Below are 19,041 nucleotides of genomic sequence, written 5' to 3'. Positions count from 1 at the left end.
CAACCATAAAAAAGAATGAAATCCTGTCCTTTGCAACAACATGGATGGAAGTGGAGGCTATTAAGTGAAATAAGTCAAGTGCAGAAAGATAAAGATCTCATCTCATGTTATTAATCATGTGGGGGCCCAAAAAAATAATTAAACTCGTGAAGATAGGGTAGAATTACAGTTACCATAGTCTAGGAATGATAGTGGTGGTGGCAGGCTGGGTGGAATAAAGAGGAGATGGTTAACGGATAAAGAGGATTTGGTAGTAGAGGTGGGGGTATATAATGGCTAAAGAGGAGATGGTAGTGGAGGGAGAGATAAAGAGGAAGGGGGCGATAAAGAAGAGATGGTTCCACCCAGTGCAGTGGCTCACACCTGTAACCCTAGCACTTTGAGAGGCCAAGGTGAGCAGATCACTTGAAGTCAGGAGTTCAAGACCACCCTGGCCAACATAATGAAAACCCTTCTCTACTAAAAATACAAAAATTAGCCTGGTGTAGTGGCGCATGCCTGTAGTTCTGGCTACTCAGGAGGCTGAGGCAGGGGAATCCCTTGAACCTAGGAGGCAGAGGTTGCATTGAGCCAAGATCACGCCACTGCGCTCCAGCCTGGGTGACAGACCAAGACTCCATCTCGGAAGAAAAAAAAAAAAAAAGAGATGGTTAATGGGTAAAAAAATCACAGATGGGAAGAATAGATCTACTACATATTTCAAAATAACTGAAAAATAGAATTTTTAACATAAAGAAATGATAAATGCTTGAGGTGATGGATACCCCAATTACCCTTATCTGATCATTACACATTGTATGCTTGTATCAAAATATCACATGTATCCCATAAATATGTAAATCTATTATGTACCCATAATAATTAAAAATAAAACATTTTAAGTGGATATTTGTTAAATTATACTACTCTGAAGAAAAAGTTTCTGAATTAAAACTAAAAATATGCATACAAGGAAGTTCACTGAAGCATTATCTGTAATTACCAAAGATTGGTAACAATCCAAATATCTATCAACAGGGGACAGCTGAATAGGTTTGGATATAGTAATGCAATGGAATATAATGCAACCATTAAAAAGAATGAAGGAGACAAATGCTCTTAGGAAAATATACCTATTATATTGATGAGTGGGTTAAAAAAATCAAGTGAATTGGCCGGGCGCGGTGGCTCACGCCTGCAATCCCAGCACTTTGGGAGGCCAAGGCGGTGGATCCTGAGGTCAGGAGATCGAGATCATCCTAGCTAATACGGTGAAACCCCATCTCTACTAAAAAATACAAAAAAATTGCCGGGCGTGGTGGTGGGCACCTGTAGTCCCAGCTACTCGGGAGGCTGAGTCAGGAGACTGGCGTGAACCCGTGAGGCGGAGCTTGCAGTGAGCCAAGATTGTACTACTGCACTCCAGACTGGGCAACAAAGCAAGACTCCACCTAAAAAAAAAATTAAGCGAATTTTAAAATAATATAGTATGACTTTTTTTTTTAATGTATAAGTATATACAATTATATCAAGCTAAAAGCCTTCTGCATAGCCAAGGAAACAATCAGCAAAGTGAAGCAACAACCTACAGAATGGAAGATCATATTTGCAAATCATAAATCTGATAAGGAGTTAATATCCAAAATAAATAAGGCACTCAAAAAACTGAATAGTAAGACAACAAAAAACCTAATTTTTAAAAAGGCAAGGGATCTGAATAAACATTTCTCAAAGAAGACATACAAATGGACAACAGGTATATGAAAAAAATGCTCAAAATCACCAATCATCAGAGAAATGCAAATTTAAATCTCAATGAGATACCACCTCACATCTGTTAAAATGACTATTATCAAAAAGATTAAAGATAAGCATTGGAGAAGACATGGAGAAAATGAAGCCCTTGCACACTGTTGGTGGGAGTGTAAATTACTACAGCCCTTATGAAAAAACAGTACAGAGGTTCCTCAAAATATTTAAAATAGAATGACCATATGATTCACCAATCTCACTACAGGGTATATCGTCAAAGGAAATGAAATCAATATGTCAAAGAAATATCTATACTCCTATGTCTATTGCAACATTATTCAAAATAACCAAGATATGGAATCAACCTAAGTGTCCAACAACAGATGAACAGATAAACAACATGTGGCACATATACTACAATGGAATATTCAGCCATAAAAAAGAACGAAATCCTGTCATTTACAACAACATAAATGGAACTGGAGGACATTGTGTTAAGTGAAATAAGTCAAGCCCAGAAAGACAAATATCACATGATCTCACCTGTATGTGGAACCTAAAAAAATTGAATAGAAGTAGAGAGTAGAACGGTGGTTACCAGGGCCTGGGAGAAAGAGGGAAGGCTGAGGAAGATGTTGGTCAAAGGATGCAAAATTTCATTTAGATAGGAAGAATAAGTGCAAGAGATTTATTGTATAACATGATGACTATAGTTAATAACAAAGTATTGTATCCTTAAAAATTGCTGAGAGTAGATTTTAAATGTTCTCACCACACACAAAAATATAAGTATGTGAGGTGATACATATGTTAGTTTGATTTAGCCATTCTACAATGTATATATATTTCAAGACAACATGTTATACATAATAAATATATACAATTTTTATCAATCAAAAAAGTTTTTAAGGCCAGGTACAGTGGCTCACACTTGTATTCCCAGAACTTTAGGAGGCTGAGGTAGGAAGATTGCTTGAGCCCAGGAGTTCGAGACCAGCCTGGACAACACAGTGAGACTCCCATCTCTACAAAAAAAATGGAAAAATTAGGCATGGTGGCATGCACCTGTAGTCCCCACCTACTTGGGAGGCTGAGGTGAGAGGATCTCTTGAGTCTGGGAGGTCGAGGCTCCAGTGAGTCATGACCATACCACTGAGCTCTAGCCTGGGCAGCAGAGTGAGCTCTTGTCTTAAAAAAAAAATTTTTTAATGTGGAAAAAGTATACAAATGCTTATAATAAAACACATAAACTTTAAAAAATGGCTACTTCCAAGAAACAATGGGTATTTCATGTTTTACTTTACATACATCTTTAGTTTTAAAATCTGATTTTTAAAACCTGATTTCTGAAAATTGAGAAAACTTCTACAAAGTGATATAAAGAGTCAAACGTCAAAATCTAATATTAAACTAATATTTGTTGAAGATTTATTGCAAATTGAGTATCCTTTATCCAAAATGCTCGGGACCAAAAATTCTGGATGTTTTTGGATTTGGGAATATTTGCATGCAATATCTTGGGAATGGAACCCAAGTCTAAACACAAAATTCATTTTTGTTTCATGTATACTTTATATACATAGCCTAAAGGTAATATCATACAATATTTTTAATAATATTGTGCATGAAACAGAGTTTGTATACACTGAACCATTAGAAAGCAAAAGTGTCACTACCTCATTCCAGTGATCAAAGAGTTTTGGATTTTCACATTAGGGATGCTCAACCTGTATATGCCATAAGGTTCCTATTAAGAATCTCTGTGACTCTTCACAAATCTATGAGTACACATTATTCTCATTTCAAATTACTATGCTATTTCAAGAGAAGAAAGAGGAGGAAACAGAAACTTTTAGAAAATGACTTGCCCGACATCACACAGGTAAAATAAGTTGCCAAATAGGCTGTAACCTTTAATGCTGTTTCAGCACACTATCCCTGTAACTGAGGGGGAAACTGCAGAGTCTACATATGGCATTTACCAGATGTACCATCTAATTCTACTTATAATGAGATGGTATCATGAGCTTTGAGCTGGAATACCCACCCCCCAGGACAGGCCTACACGGTCGTGCCTATGCTCCAGCTATCACAATTGCATATCTCAGATTACATCTTGACCTGGCTTCGCCATGGGGAAGGTTTCAGAGATGATGTGATGGGGAAAGATGGTGTCCCTTCTACATCTTCCCCGCAGTAATCCCATGGAGAGATCCCAGGCAGACCAAAACCAGCAGAGTCACTCCTGCATGGAAGCCACACAGCAAATCCTGCTGAGCAGGACTGCTGCTCTCTCTTACAGACTGAGACTTTCCTCCTTATAAGGGCACCAGGAGTTACAGCAGCAAAAATCTCAGAAGTGCATCCCTCAGATCCCCTTTTAAGAAGGATTCTCTGCCCAGCTTCAGGGACTGCAGTTAGCTGACAGCCTCCAGCTGCTGGTTCCTAAGGGACAGAAAGCTGAGCTTCCAATGAGCACCCACCCATGACAAAGCAAGAAGGTGGAATAAGGGCCTGGTCATTTTTGCCCTATATGGGACTTCTCTAGCTGGCAATCTTTGCTGGTGGCCTTCCTGTCAGGCTGGTAGAGCCTCTGTGGATCTGCACTGTTGCCTGATAACTACCCCTGCCCCGTGCTGCTTCCTGTTTTCACAGGTGTTAGCTCCGTGTCTGCATCTCAGAGAATCCAACCTGTGACAAAGGTCCTCCAGCCTAACTTAAGCACTGACATAAGGTATTTTTAAGATCAGAGATTAACTGGGTTTCCTTTGCTGAGAAGGGGGAGATTTCAGCATCCCCTACCCAGTCTAAAGCCAGAAAGCCTGGTCGCCCTCATATAAGCAGTAGCAGAGGACTAGGAAGAAGAAACAATGTCCAGAAGGAATTGCCCCAAATGAAAAACACTCTAGGTTCAGAGTCAGGTAAACCTGGTTCTCATTCCAGAGTCCACGACTTACCGCCAGGTGACCTCGAACAAGTTAGTGAACTACCCTATGCCTCTGTTTCCTCCTCTGTAAAACTGCTCCAGGTTTAGAGGATTATAGGAGACAAGAAGCACAGAATGTGGTACACAGTACTTGCTTCCTTCTTTTCTTGAATCAGTCCAGAAAGGAGATACGAGTTCTACAGTAAGAACTAAGGCCAGATTGCCTTAGCTCAGGAAAGACGAACAGCCTAACAGGGAGATAAACGGGCTTTGAAAACAACATGTGCAATCAATTTAAATGCAAAATTGCTATTCTCAATCCACCTGTGCTTTGTGTCAATTTTTTCCTAGCGGTGGGAGAGGTTTCACTGAGGTCTCCATACTCTTATTCAGTCTCCATTTGATCAATGAGAAAACAGGACAAAATATCAGCTATGAGCTATGGATGGAGAACACATTTTTCTGTTTAGAACTTCCTACCAACTTCCAATTTCCAACACATAATGTAAATGCCTTAGAAGCCATCACTCTCTCCTAATAACAAAGTAAAAAGCTGAACAATCTGAAAAATCAACTTTTTTTTTTTTTTTTGAGACAGAGTCTCGCTCTGTCACCCAGGCTAGAGTGCAGTGGCACAATCTTGGCTCACTGCAACCTCCGCCTCCCGGGTTCAAGTGATTCTTCTGCCTCAGCCTCCTGAGCAGCTAGGACTACAGGCACACGCCACTATGCCCCGCTAATTTTTGTATTTTTAGTAGAGACGGGGTTTCACCATATTGGCCAGGCTGATCTCGAACCCCTGACCTTGTGATCCACCCGCCTCGGCATCACAAAGTGCAGGGATTACAGGCGTGAGCCACTGCGCCTGGCAACAACTCTTCTTAGATCCATCAGAGAAGTGAGTGCACAGGGCAAAATGATACCTCCAAAGCTGGAAAGGCAGGCTGGTGAATACAGAGAATCACAACTGGCCAGAGCAGACAGGCATGAACAGAAACCTCCACAGGAACCAGTGCTGGGTAGGAAAATCTAAACTGTAACTGAAAAATTGCTGTAGGCTGTGTGGACAAGTCTGAACATTAAAAACTCCAAGAAGGACCCATTCATAGGAAGTCCCTTACACTCTGTGAATTTTACCTCCAGGAACTATCCAGGTTCTCACAGTAAAGACGGAAGAAAAATCCCCTTGTGGTTCTGGAAGCCGGAGGAGAAAGGGAACCATTTTTAAATACACCAGAGCATTCTGTTCTTAACAAGGCCTGACCTCAGGAGAAACTATTTAACCAGAGCCTAACTAATTGATTGGAGGAAAGGAAATACCCATCTCCAGCCAGCTCTAGCCACCCTGTCCCTGCCAAGGGGTGAGGGGAGGAATGAAAAGAACTTGTGAAATTCATAGCCCAGGGGCACAGACTCACTAAAAACTGAGACCTAATCGCGGAACTATAGAACATTCCTCCCCCACCCCCCGCCCTACCATCACATTACTAAATGGCCTATTTACCTAGCACATGACAGCTGACTTTCGACAAAAAGTCACAAGGCATATTGAAAGGCAAAAACACAGTTTGAAGAGACAGAGTAAGCATCAGAACCAGACCCAGGTATGGCAGGGATGTTGGAATTATCAGACTGGGAATTTAAAACAACTACGATTAATTTTTTAAGGGCTCTAATAGATAAAAGTGGACAATATGCAAGAACAGATAGGCAATGTAAGCAGAGAGATGAGAATTCTAAGAACAAAACAAAATGCTGGAGATAAGAAAAACTGTAATTGAAATAAAGAATGTCTTTGATGGATTCATTAGTAAACTGAACACAGCTGAGGAAAGAATCTCTATGCTTGAGGACATGTCATTAGAGACCTCCAAAACTGAAAAGCAAAGAGAACAAAAAAAGACTGGAAAAAAAATTTGTGGCTACAAAATTATTACAGTACTACAGTGTATACAACAGTTAATGTTATGCAGTTATGATTTAATATTGCATTTTTACATCTGTAAGTGTCCTGTGCTTATGTGTATAAGTTTTGATAAATTTTAACTTTTTATAATGGATCTGTTTATATTTTATGGTAGTAAGTGATAAAATCGGCTATTTTAGAGAATATGATAAAATGTTCTCTAAAACATTTTAGAGAACACAATATTCAAGAATTGTGGGACAACTACAAAAGGTATAACATACACATAATGAGAATACCAGAAGGAAAACTAAGACAGGAACAGAAGAAATATTCAAAGCAATAATCACTGAGAATTTTCCCAAATTAATGTCACCCACCAAACCTCAGATCACAGAAGTGCAGAAAACAACTCAGATAAATACCACAAAAACAGCCGGGCGCGGTGGCTCACATTTGTAATCCCAGCACTTTGGGAGGCCCAGGCAGGCGGATCACGAGGTCGGGAGATTGAGACCATCCTGGCTAACACGGTGAAACCCCGTCTCTACTAAAAATACAAAAAATAAGCCGGGTATGGTGGCGGGCGCCTGTAGTCCCAGCTATTCAGGAGGCTGAGGCAGGAGAATGGCGTGAACCCGGAAGGCGGAGCTTGCAGTGAGCCAAGATGGCGCCACTGCACTCCAGCCTGGGCGACAGAGCAAGACTCTGACTTAGAAAACACACACACACACACACACAAAAGCAAACAAATCCAGTCATGTCATATTCAAACTGCAGAATATCTAAGATAACCAAAAAATTCCTTTAAAAACTCAGAGGGGAGGCCAGGTGTGGTGGCTCACATCTGTAATCTCAGCACTTTGGGAGGCCAAGGCAGACAGATCACTTCAGGTCAGGAGTTGGAGACCAGCCTGGCCAACATGGCAAAACCCCATCTCTACTAAAAATACAAAAATTAGCCAGGCACGGTGACGGGTGCCTGTAATCCCAGCTACAGAAGGCTGAGACAGGAGAATCGCTTGAACCCAGGAGGTGGAGGTTGCAGTGAGCCAAGATCATGCAATTGTACTCCAGCCTGGGAGACAGAGCGAGACTCCATCTCAAAAAAAAAAAAAAAAAAATCGGGAAAAAAAAATCACCTAGCCTAAAAAAGAAGGAAAGGATAAGAACTACAGTTGGCTTTTGAACAATGCAGGAGTTAGGGACACCGATGCCCCCACACAGTCAAATCTACATATAACTTTTGACTCCAAAAATTTACTAATAGCCTACTATTGACGAGAAACCTTACCAATAATATAAAGTCAATTAACATATCTTTTGTATGTTATTTTGTATTACATACTGTATTCTTACAACAAAGCTACAGAAAATAAAATGTTACTAACAAAATCATAAGGAAGGAAAATACATTCACAGTAATGTACTGTATTTATCAATACCATAAATTTATATCATCTGTTTCCAATATGAATAGTCTGTCTGAAATGGCAGGCAACCGCAGCTGCAGACCGCAATCCATGATACATGTGAAGCAATCCAACTTTTTCTTGTAACTAGTGCCACTTTGTATGGGTCCCCTAGTGTTATCAAGGTTTATGGTATTCTACTAAACACGATAAAAAAAATATGCTGGAGATTCATGGTGAGAATCTTGAGAGATCACTTTTTACTGCTATATAAAATTTACTAGAGAGAAGAACTGTTCAGGAGGAGAGGATTAGCATCACAACACTTAAGTGTATACTCATAACACTTGAGTTCACAGCAAGAACAACAGGAAGTGGCTAGAAAATTATTACAGTAGTAAAGCATATACTTCAGTTAATGTTATGCAGTTATGATTTAATACTGCACCTTTACATCTGTACATGTTCTGTGTGCAAACGTTTTTATAAATTTTAACTTTTTATAATAGATTTGTTTATATTTTATGGTAATAATAAAATAGACTAGTATCTACGTATATTTTATGCATTCATGACATACCTAATTTTTTCAATATTTCTAGGCTATGCAGTTGGTCTGCATGTTTTTCAAGTCACTGTAAATCTCCAAAAAATTTTCAGTATACTTATTGAAAAACAATCCACATATTAGTGGACTCACACAGTTCAAACCCATGTTATTCGAGGGTCAGCTGTACATCCAACTTCTCAGAAACCATGCAAGCAAGAAGATAAGTGGAGTGAGGTATTTAAAGAGTTGGAAGGAAAAAAAAACCCACCAACCTGTAATTTTGGGCCCTGTGAAATTATCCTTCAAAAGTGAAGGAAAAGGCCAGGCACAGTGGCTCACGCCTGTAATCCCAGTACTTTGGGAGGCTGAGGTGGGAGGATCACCTGAGGTCAGGAGTTCAAGACCAGCCTGGTCAACATGGTAAAACCCCATCTCTACTAAAATTACAAAAATTAGCCGGGCATGGTGGCACGCACCTATAATCCCAGCTACTGAGGAGGCCAAGGCAGGAGAATCCCTTGAACCTGGGAGGTGGAAATTGCAGTGAGCCAAGATCATGCTACTGCACTCCAGCCTGGGCAGCAGAGGGAGAATCCATCTCCAAAAAAAAAAAAAAAGGAAAAAAAGATTTTCTCAGACAAAAATGGAGTGAATTTGTTGCCAGTAGACCTGCCTTGCAAGAAATGTCAAAAGAAGTCCTTCAGAGAGAATGAGAATGATATAGATCAGACACTCAGAGGTACATCAAGAAAGAAAGAGCATCAGAGAGGGAATAAGTGAAGGTAAAATGAAATTTTTATTTTACTTATTTTTAACTAATCTAACAGATGACAGTTCAATGAAAAATAACAACATGTATTCAATTATGCATGCATATGTGTGTTTGTGTTTATGTATACGTGAAATGAGTTAAAGCAACGATACAAGGAATGAGAGGAATTAGGAACATCTTCCTATTATAAGGTACTTAGTATAGTATTATTTGAAAGGGGCTTGGATTATTTGTAATTGTATTTTGCAAACTCTAGGGCAACCACTGAAAAAAATTTATTTGCATTTTGATTGCTGCTAAGGAAGGAGAAAAAGTTGAATCACATAAAATGCTCAATTAAAACCAAAAAAGGCAGAAAAAGAATGGAAGACAAAATAAGAAGAAAAAGGCAATGAATAGAAAAAAGCAACAAATACCAGAGATATTAATCCAACTATATCAATAATCACTTTAAACTTCAGTGGTCTAAATATACAAAAGACACAGACTGTCAGACTGGATGAAAAAACAAGACCCAACTATATGTCGTCTACAGAAAGTCACTTTAAATATAAAGACACATATTGATTAAAAAGTAAAGAGATGGAGAAAGATATATCATGCTAACAGTAATCAAAGGAAAGCAGGAGTAGCTGTATTAATTTTGGACAGAGCAGACTTCAAAGCAAGAAAAGTTATCAGAGACAGAGAGGGGCATTATAATGATAAAAGAGTCGATTCTCAAAAAAGACATAATCTTTAACATCTGCACATCTAACAATAGAGCATCAAAAAATGTCAGGAAAAAATTGATACAACTGCAAGGAAAAATAGATGAATTCGTTATTGTAGTTGAAGACTTCAATGCCTCTCTATCAGATATGGACAGATTTAGCAGGCAGAATATCAGTAAGGATATAGTTGAACTCAATAACACCATCAATCAACTGGATATAATGAACATGTATAGACTACTTTGTCCAACAATAGCAGAAATCACATTTTCTCAAGGTCACATGGAACATTCACTAAGACAGGCCACATTCTGGGCCATGTAACACACCTTAACAAAAATAGAAATCATACAATGTTTGCTCTCAGGCCACAGTGGAATTAAACTAGAAATCAGTTAGAGAAAACAGCTAGAAAATCCAAAAATACTTGGAGACTGAACAACACACTTCTAAATAATACATAGGCCAAAGAATATATCTCAAGAGAAAATAAAATATATTTTAACTAAATGAAAAAGAGAATACAAATTAAAATTCGTGGCATGCAGCAAAAGCAGTGTTTAGAGGGAAATTTTTGGCATTAAATGCATATACTAGAAAAGAAAAAAATCAAAAATCAATAAGCTTCTTCTGCTTTAGGAAACTAAAAAATTAAAGCAAATTAAATTCAAAGTAAGCAGAACAAAAGAACAAAAATTGGAGCAGAAAGCAATGAAATTGAAAGCAAAAATTCGATAGAAAAAATCAACAAAACCAAAAGCTCATTCTTTGAAAAGATCAATAAAAATCAGTAAACCTCTAGCCAGGTGAACTAAAACATACTAGCCGCTGAGATGAGACCCAGATGTTTGCCTTATATTGGCAATCAATGAGCAACCGCTTATGCCAGACCGGTAGACTAAAACTCATTAACATTGTTTCCTTTCTTTCATTCATTCCACCAATTTAAAAAAAAAAAAAAAACCTTAATACTGAGTACCTACTATGTGCAAAACACCTTTCTAAGTGCTTGAGATTTATCACTGAATAAATACAATAAGTAAACTGTATATTACATTAGAAGATATCAAGTGGAAGAAAACATAGATCAGATTAAAAAGAGGACTAGGAGTTGTAATTTTTCCTTAATTTGGTATAAATTTATATATATAAAATACTATTATTTTCATCCTTTTCTTATCCTCTTATATAACATAAATATATTAATAATAGTTAATTTTATATCACAGTATTTGAATTACAGGATAGGAAGAAGAAAAATGAACATCACCAATGACTTTGCATCCTCTTTTGGGGAAAAGGCTGGCATATTTTCCACTGTACATAGAGTAATTGTATCATGTTAGGTGGAAGTATGATTTTCTTATTGACTTATTTAGAGATTAAATATGGATTATAAAAATGGGTATAGGTATCAAGTTGACAAGAGGTGAACTGTAATAGTTCTATGTATCAACTTGGCTAGGCCGTGGCACTCAGGTATTTAAGCCAACACTAAACTAAGTGTTGCTGTAAAAGTATTATGTAGATGTGATTAATATCTACAATCAGTCAACTTTCAGGAAAAGATATAATCTTCTGTAATCTGACTGAGCCTCATCCAGTCAGTCAAAAGGCGTTAAAAGCAGAACTGAGTTTTCCTAAGGAAGAAAGAATTTGCTTGTGAACTTCAGCACAGCTCTTCCCAAGAGTTTCCAGTCTGCCAACCTGCCCTGTGAATTTTGGACACAACTAGCCAATCACCACAATCACATAAGCCAATTCCTTGCAATAAGTCTCTTAATATTAAGTATCCTACTGGCTCTGTTTCTCTGGTAGAACTCTGACTGATACAGTTAACTACATAGAGAAAATGACATTTGGGCAAAGACTTGCAGTTAAGCATGCTGTGTACAAGGAACAGCAAAAAGGCCAGTGTGGCCGAATAAGAGTGAGCAAGGGTCTCGAGAGATGCAGGAGAGGAGATTATTCTATTAAACATAAGAAGCAGCAGAGAAAGTATAGGCTGTGAGTTGAAAGGTCTCCTTTAGTATCCTTTGTATCATAAGCCAAGCCCACATCATGATAAAAAATGATGCTACCATCATCCAAATATCTGTCCTTGTCCAAAATGGTACAAATGAATGCTCCCCATCTCCACTGTTGACAAAAGCTTCTGGTTACTACAAGGAGATCTTCTGTAGCTAACTCATTTGACATTACTGCATATATTCAGAACATTCTTTGTGAGCTGCATCATGTTGGTAGTGTCTCCACTAGGGGTATGGAACTCTGGAGCCAGGTTAGAAAGGGTTCCACCATCCAAACATGGATCAAGGACTGACGAGCCATCTACGGGCAATGGGACAGTTTACCTGTTATCCTTGGGTAAGAAGGAGATTTGCAGTCAAGAAGGTATAATGCTTCTAACTGGTCCCACCCAGGTGTAGTCGAAAAAATAAAGACCAGGATTCCGGATCCAAGATGGCCAAATAGGAACAGCTCTGGTCTGCAGCTCCCGGCGTGATCAAAGCAGATGACGGGTGATTTCTGCATTTCCAACTCAGGTAGCTGGTTCATCTCATTGGGACTAATTGGACAGTGGGTGCAGCCCACAGAGGGCCAGCTGAAGCAGGGCAGGGCATTGCCTCACCCGGGAAGTGCAAGGGATCAGGGGATTTCCCTTTCCTAGCCAAGGGAAGCCGTGACAGACGGCACCTGGAAAAACGGGACACTCCCACCTAAATACTCCCACCCAAATATTAGCAAATGGCACACCAGGAGATTATATCCCACACCTGGCTCGGCAGATCCCAAGCCCATGGAGCCTTGCTTACTGCTAGCACAGCAGTCTGAGATCGACCTGCAAGGCCTGGCAGTTGGAGGGACGTCTGCCATTACTGAGGCTTGAGTAAGTAAACAAAGCAGCTGGGGAAGCTTGAACTGGGCAGAGCCCGCCGCAGTTCAGCAAGGCCTATTGCCTCTGTAGTCTCCACCTCTGCGGGCAGGGCATAGCTGAACAAAAGGCAGCAGACAACTTCTGCAGACTTAAACGTCCCTGTCTGACAGCTCTGAAGAGAGCAGTGGTTCTCCCAGCACAGTGTTTGAGCTCTGAGAACAGACAGACTGCCTCCTCAAGTGGGTCCTTGATCTCCATGTAGCCTAACTTGCAGACACCTCCCAGTAGGGTCCGACTGACACCTCATACAGGCAGGTGCCCCTTGGAGATGAAGCCTCCAAAGGAAGGATCAGGCAGCAATATTTGCTTTTCTGCAATATTTACTGTTCTGGAGCCTCCACTGGTGATACCCAGGCAAACAAGATCTGGAGTGGACCTCCAGCAAACTCCAACAGACCTGCAGCTGAGGGACCTGACTGTTAGAAGGAAAACTAACAAACAGAAAGGAATAGGATCAACATCAACAAAAAGGACATCCACACCAAAACCCCATCTGTAGACCACCAACACCAAGACCAAAGGTAGATAAAAGCACAAAGATGAGGAGAAACCAGAGCAGGAAAGCTGAAAATTCCAAAAACCCGAGCGCCTCTTTTCCTCCAAAGGATCACAGCTCATCGCCAGCAATGGAACAAAGCTGGATGGAGAATGACTTTGATGAGCTGACAGAAGTAGGCTTCAGAAGGTTGGTAATAACAAACTTCTCCGAGCTAAAGGAGGATGTTCGAACCCATCGCAAGGAAGCTAAAACCTTGAAAAAAGATTAGACGAATGGCTACCTAGAATAAACAGTGTAGAGTAGACCTTAAATGACCTGATGGAGCTGAAAACCATGGCACAAGAACTATGTGACACATGCACAAGCTTCAATAGCTGATTCGATCAAGTGGAAGAAAGGGTATCAGTGATTGAAGATCAAATTAATAAAATAAAGTGAGAGGAGGAGTTAAGAGAAAAAAGAGTAAAAAGAAACGAACAAAGCCTCCAAGAAATATGGGACTATGTGAAAAGACCAAATCTACATTTGATTGGTGTACCTAAAAGTGACAGGGAAAATGGAACCAAGTTGGAAAACACCCTGCAGGATATTATCCAGGAGAATTTCCCCAATCTAGTGAGGCAGGCCAACATTCAAATTCAGGAAATACAGAGAATGCCACAAAGATACTCCTCGGAAGAGCAACCCCAAGATACATGATTATCAGATTCACCAAGGTTGAAATGAAGGAAAAAATGTTAAGGGCAGCCAGAGAGAAAGTCAAGTTACCCACAAAGGGAAGCCCATCAGACTAACAGCTGATCTCTCGTCAGAAACTCTACAAGCCAGAAGAGAGTGGGGACCAATATTCAACATTCTTAAAGAAAAGAATTTGCAACCCAGAAGTTCATATCCAGCCAAACTAAGCTTCATAAGCGAAGGAGAAATAAAATACTTTACAGACAAGCAAACCCTGAGAGATCTTGTCACCACCAGGCCTGCCCTAAAAGAGCTCCTGAAGGAAGCACTAAACATGGAAAGGAACAACAGCTACCAGCCACTGCAAAAACATACCAAATTGTAAAGACTATCAATGCTAGGAAGAAACTGCATCAACTAACAGACAAAATAACCAGCTAACATCAAAATGACAGGATCAAATTCACATATAACAATATTAACTTTAAATGTAAATGGGCTAAATGCCCCAATTAAAAGACACAGACTGGCAAATTGGATAAAGAGTCAAGACTCATCAGTGTGCTATATTCAGGAGACCCATCTCATGTGCAGAGACACACATAGGCTCAAAATAAAGGGATGCAGGAAGATCTACCAAGCAAATGGAAAGCAAAAAAAAAAAGCAGGGTTTGCAATCCTAGTCTCTGATAAAACAGACTTTAAACCAACAAAGATCAAAAGAAACAAAGAAGGCCATTACATAATGGTAAAGGGATCAATTCAATAAGAAGAGCTAACTATTCTAAATATGTATGCACCCAATACAGGAGCACCCAGATTCATAAAAGAGACTTAGACTCCAACCCAGTAATCATGGGAGAGGTTAATAACCCACTGTCAATATTAGACAGATCAACAAGACAGAAGGTTAACAAGGATATTCAGGACTTGAACTCAGCTCTGCACCAATAAACATCTACAGAACTCTCCACCCCAAATCAACAGAATATACATTCTTCTCCACTCCAAATCAACAGAATATAAGCACCACATCACATTTATTCGAAAATTGACCACATAGTTGGAAACAAAGCACTCCTCAGCAAATGTAAAAGAACAGAAATCACAACAATCTGTCTCTTAGACCACAGTGCAATCAAATTAGAACTCAGGATTAAGAAACCCACTAAAAACCACACAACTACATGGAAACTGAACAACCTGTTCCTGAATGACTACTGGGTACATAACAAAATGAAGGTAGAATGAAGATGTTCTTTGAAACCAATGAGAACAAAGACACAACGTACCAGAATCTCTGGGACACATTTAAAACAGTGTGTAGAGGGAAATTTATAGCACTAAATGCCCACAAGAGGAAGCAGGAAAGATCTAAAATTGACACCCTAACATCACAATTAAAAGAACTAAAGAAGCAAGACCAAACAAATTCAAAAGCTAGCAGAAGGCAAGAAATAACTAAGATCATAGACAGGCATGGTGGCAGGCACCTGTAGTCCCAGCTACTCAGGAGGCTGAGGCAGTAGAATGGCATGAACCCGGGAGGCAGAGATTGCAGTGAGCCGAGATCGCACCACTGCACTCCAGCCTCCGTAACAGAGTGAGACTCCGTCTCAAAAAAAAAAAAAAAAAGAAAGAAAGAAGGAAAGAAATAACTAAGATGAGAGCAAAATTGAAGGAGATAGAGACACAAAAAAAAACCTTCGAAAAATCAATGAATCTGGGAGCTGGTTTTTTGAAAAGATCAACAAAATTGATAGACCACTAGCAAGACTAATAAAGAAGGAAAGAGAGAAGAATCAAATAGACACAATAAAAAATGATAAAGGGGATATCACCACCGATCCCACAGAAATACAAACTGCCATTAGAGAATACTATAAACACCTCTATGCAAATAAACTAGAAAATCTAGAAGAAATGGATAAATTCCTGGACACATACACCCTCCCAAGACTAAACCAGGAAGAAGTTGAATCTCTGAATAGACCAATAACAGGCTCTGAAATTGAGGCAATAATTAATAGCCTACCAACCAAAAAAAGTCCAGGACCAGATGGATTCACAGCCAAATTCTACCAGAGCTACAAAGAGGAGCTGGTACCATTCCTTCTGAAACTATTCCAATCGATAGAAAAACAGGGAATCCTCCCTAACTCATTTTATGAGGCCAGCACCATCCTGATACCAAAGCCTGGCAGAGACACAACAAAAAAAGAGAATTTTAGACCAATATCCCTGACGAACATTGATGTGAAAATCCTCAATAAAATACTGGCAAGCCGAATCCAGCAGCACATCAAAAAGTTCATCCAGCACGATCAAGTTGGCTTCATCCCTGGGATGCAAGGCTGGCTCAACATATGCAAATCAATAAACATAATCCATCATATAAACAGAACCAATGACAAAAACCACATAATTATCTCCATAGATGCAGAAAAGGCCTTCAACAAAATTCAACAGCCCTTCATGCTAAAAACTCTCAATAAACTAGGTACTGATGGAATGTATCTCAAAATAATAAGAGCTATTTATGAAAAACCCACAGCCAATATCATACTGAATGGGCAAAAACTGGAAGCATTCCCTTTGAAAACTGGCACAACACAGGGATGCCCTCTCTCACCACTCCTATTCAACATAGTGTTGGAAGTTCTGGCCAGGGCAATCAGGCAAGAGAAAGAAATAAAAGGTATTTAATTAGGAAAAGAGGAAGTCAAACTGTCCCTCTTTGCAGATGACATGACTGTATATTTAGAAAACCCCATCATCTCAGCCCAAAATCTCCTTAAGCTGATAAGCAACTTCAGCAAAGTCTCAGGATTCAAAATCAATGTGCAAAAACCACAAGCATTCCTATACACCACTAACAGACAAACAGAGACCCAAATCATGAGTGAACTCCCATTCACAATTGCTACAAAGAGAATAAAATACCTAGGAATACAACTTACAAGGGATGTGAAGGACCCCTTCAAGGAGAACTACAAACCACTGCTTAACGAAATAAAAGAGGACACAAACAAATGGAAGAACATTCCATCCTCATGGATAGGAAAAATCAATATCGTGAAAATGGCCATACTGCCCAAAGTAATTTATAGATTCAATGCCATCCCCATCAAGCTACCAAAGACTTTCTTCACAGAATTGGAAAAAACTACTTTAAAGTTCATGTGGAACCAAAAAGAGCCCATATTGCCAAGACAATCCTAAGCAAAAAGAACAAAGCTGGAGGCATCATGCTACCTGACATCCCACTATACTACAAGGCTACAGTAACCAAAACAGCATAGTACTGGTACCAAAACAGATATATAGACTAATGGAACAGAACAGAGGCCTTAGAAATAACACCACACATCTACAACCATCTGATCTTTGACAAACCTGACAAAAACAAGAAATGGGAAAAGGATTCTCTATTTAATAAATGGTGCTGGGAAAACTGGCTAGCCATATGTAGAAAGCTGAAACTGAACCCCTTCCTTACACCTTATACAAAAATTAATTCAAGGTGGATTAAGGACTTAAATGTGAGAACTAAAACCATAAAAACCCTAGAAGAAAACCTAGCCAATACCATTCAGGACATAGGCATGGGCAAGGACTTCATGTCTAAAACACCAAAAGCAATGGCAACAAAAGCCAAAATAGGCAAATGAGATCTAATTAAACTAAAGAGCTTCTGCACAGCAGAAGAAACTACCATCAGAGTGAACATGCAACCTACAGAATGGGAGAAAATTTTTGCAAACTACCCATCTGACAAAGGGCTTATATCCAGAATCTACAAAGAACTTAAACAAATTTACAAGAAAAAAACAAACAACCCCATCAAAAAGTGGGCGAAGGATATGAACAGACACTTCTCAAAAGAAGACGTTTATGCAGCCAACAGACACATGAAAAAATGCTCATCATCACTGGTCATTAGAGAAATGCACATCAAAACCACAATGAGATACCATCTCACACCAGTTAGAATGGAGATCATTAAAAAGTCAGGAAACAACAGATGCTGGAGAGGATGTGGAGAAATAGGAACACTTCTACACTGTTGGTGGGACTGTAAACTAGTTCAACCATTGTGGAAGACAGTATGGTGATTCCTCAAGGATCTAGAACTAGAAATACCATTTGACCCAGCCATCCCATTACTGGGTATATACCCAAAGGATTATAAATCATGCTACTATAAAGATACATGCATACGTATGTTTAGTATGGCACTATTCACAATAGCAAAGACTTGGAACTGACCCAAATGTCCATCAATGATAGACTGGATTAAGAAAATGTGGCACATATACACCATGGAATGCTATGCAGCCATAAAAAAGGATGAGTTCATGTCCTTTGCAGGGACATGGATGCAGCTGGAAACCATCATTCTGAGCAAACTATCACAAGGACAGAAAACCAAACACTGCATGTTCTCACTCATAGTTGGGAACTGAACAATGAGAACACTTGGACACAGGGCGGGGAACATCACACCCCGGGGCCTGTCATGGGATGGGGGACGGGGGAAGGGATAGCATTAGGAGAAATACCTAACGTAAATGACGAGTTAATGGATGCAGCAAACCAACATAGCACATGTATACCTATGTAATAAGCCTGCACATTGTGCACATGTACCCTAGAACTTAAAGTATAATAAAAAGAAGTTAAAAAATTAAAAAAATAAAAAATAAAATAAAAATAAAGACCAGGCACCATCAAAGGCAGATAATGACAAGTTGGGTGCATGAAGCCTAATAAGATAACTTGTCAAGGCTTCCTAGCCTCTTACTTGCCCCAGCAGAAAGAAGAATGCCAAATTTTCCTAACTACAAAGATTATCAAAATAATAATAATTTTAAGTATATTTATTAATATGTAAAACTGTTCATGATTATATAAAG

The 19,041-nt window shown here is 39.3% G+C and overlaps 1 protein-coding gene across 2 annotated transcripts in view; it reads right to left on the bottom strand.

Annotated features, from left to right (window-relative positions):
- Nucleotides 1-19,041, bottom strand: part of KCNH1 (potassium voltage-gated channel subfamily H member 1) — a 471,857-nt gene that overhangs the window by 394,555 nt on the left and 58,261 nt on the right. The window lies entirely within an intron of this gene.

The sequence above is a fragment of the Pongo abelii genome, chromosome 1, assembly GCF_028885655.2.
Source record: "Pongo abelii isolate AG06213 chromosome 1, NHGRI_mPonAbe1-v2.0_pri, whole genome shotgun sequence".
Taxonomy (NCBI): Eukaryota; Metazoa; Chordata; class Mammalia; order Primates; family Hominidae; genus Pongo; species Pongo abelii.
This window is presented reverse-complemented; position numbering and strand designations above follow the sequence as displayed.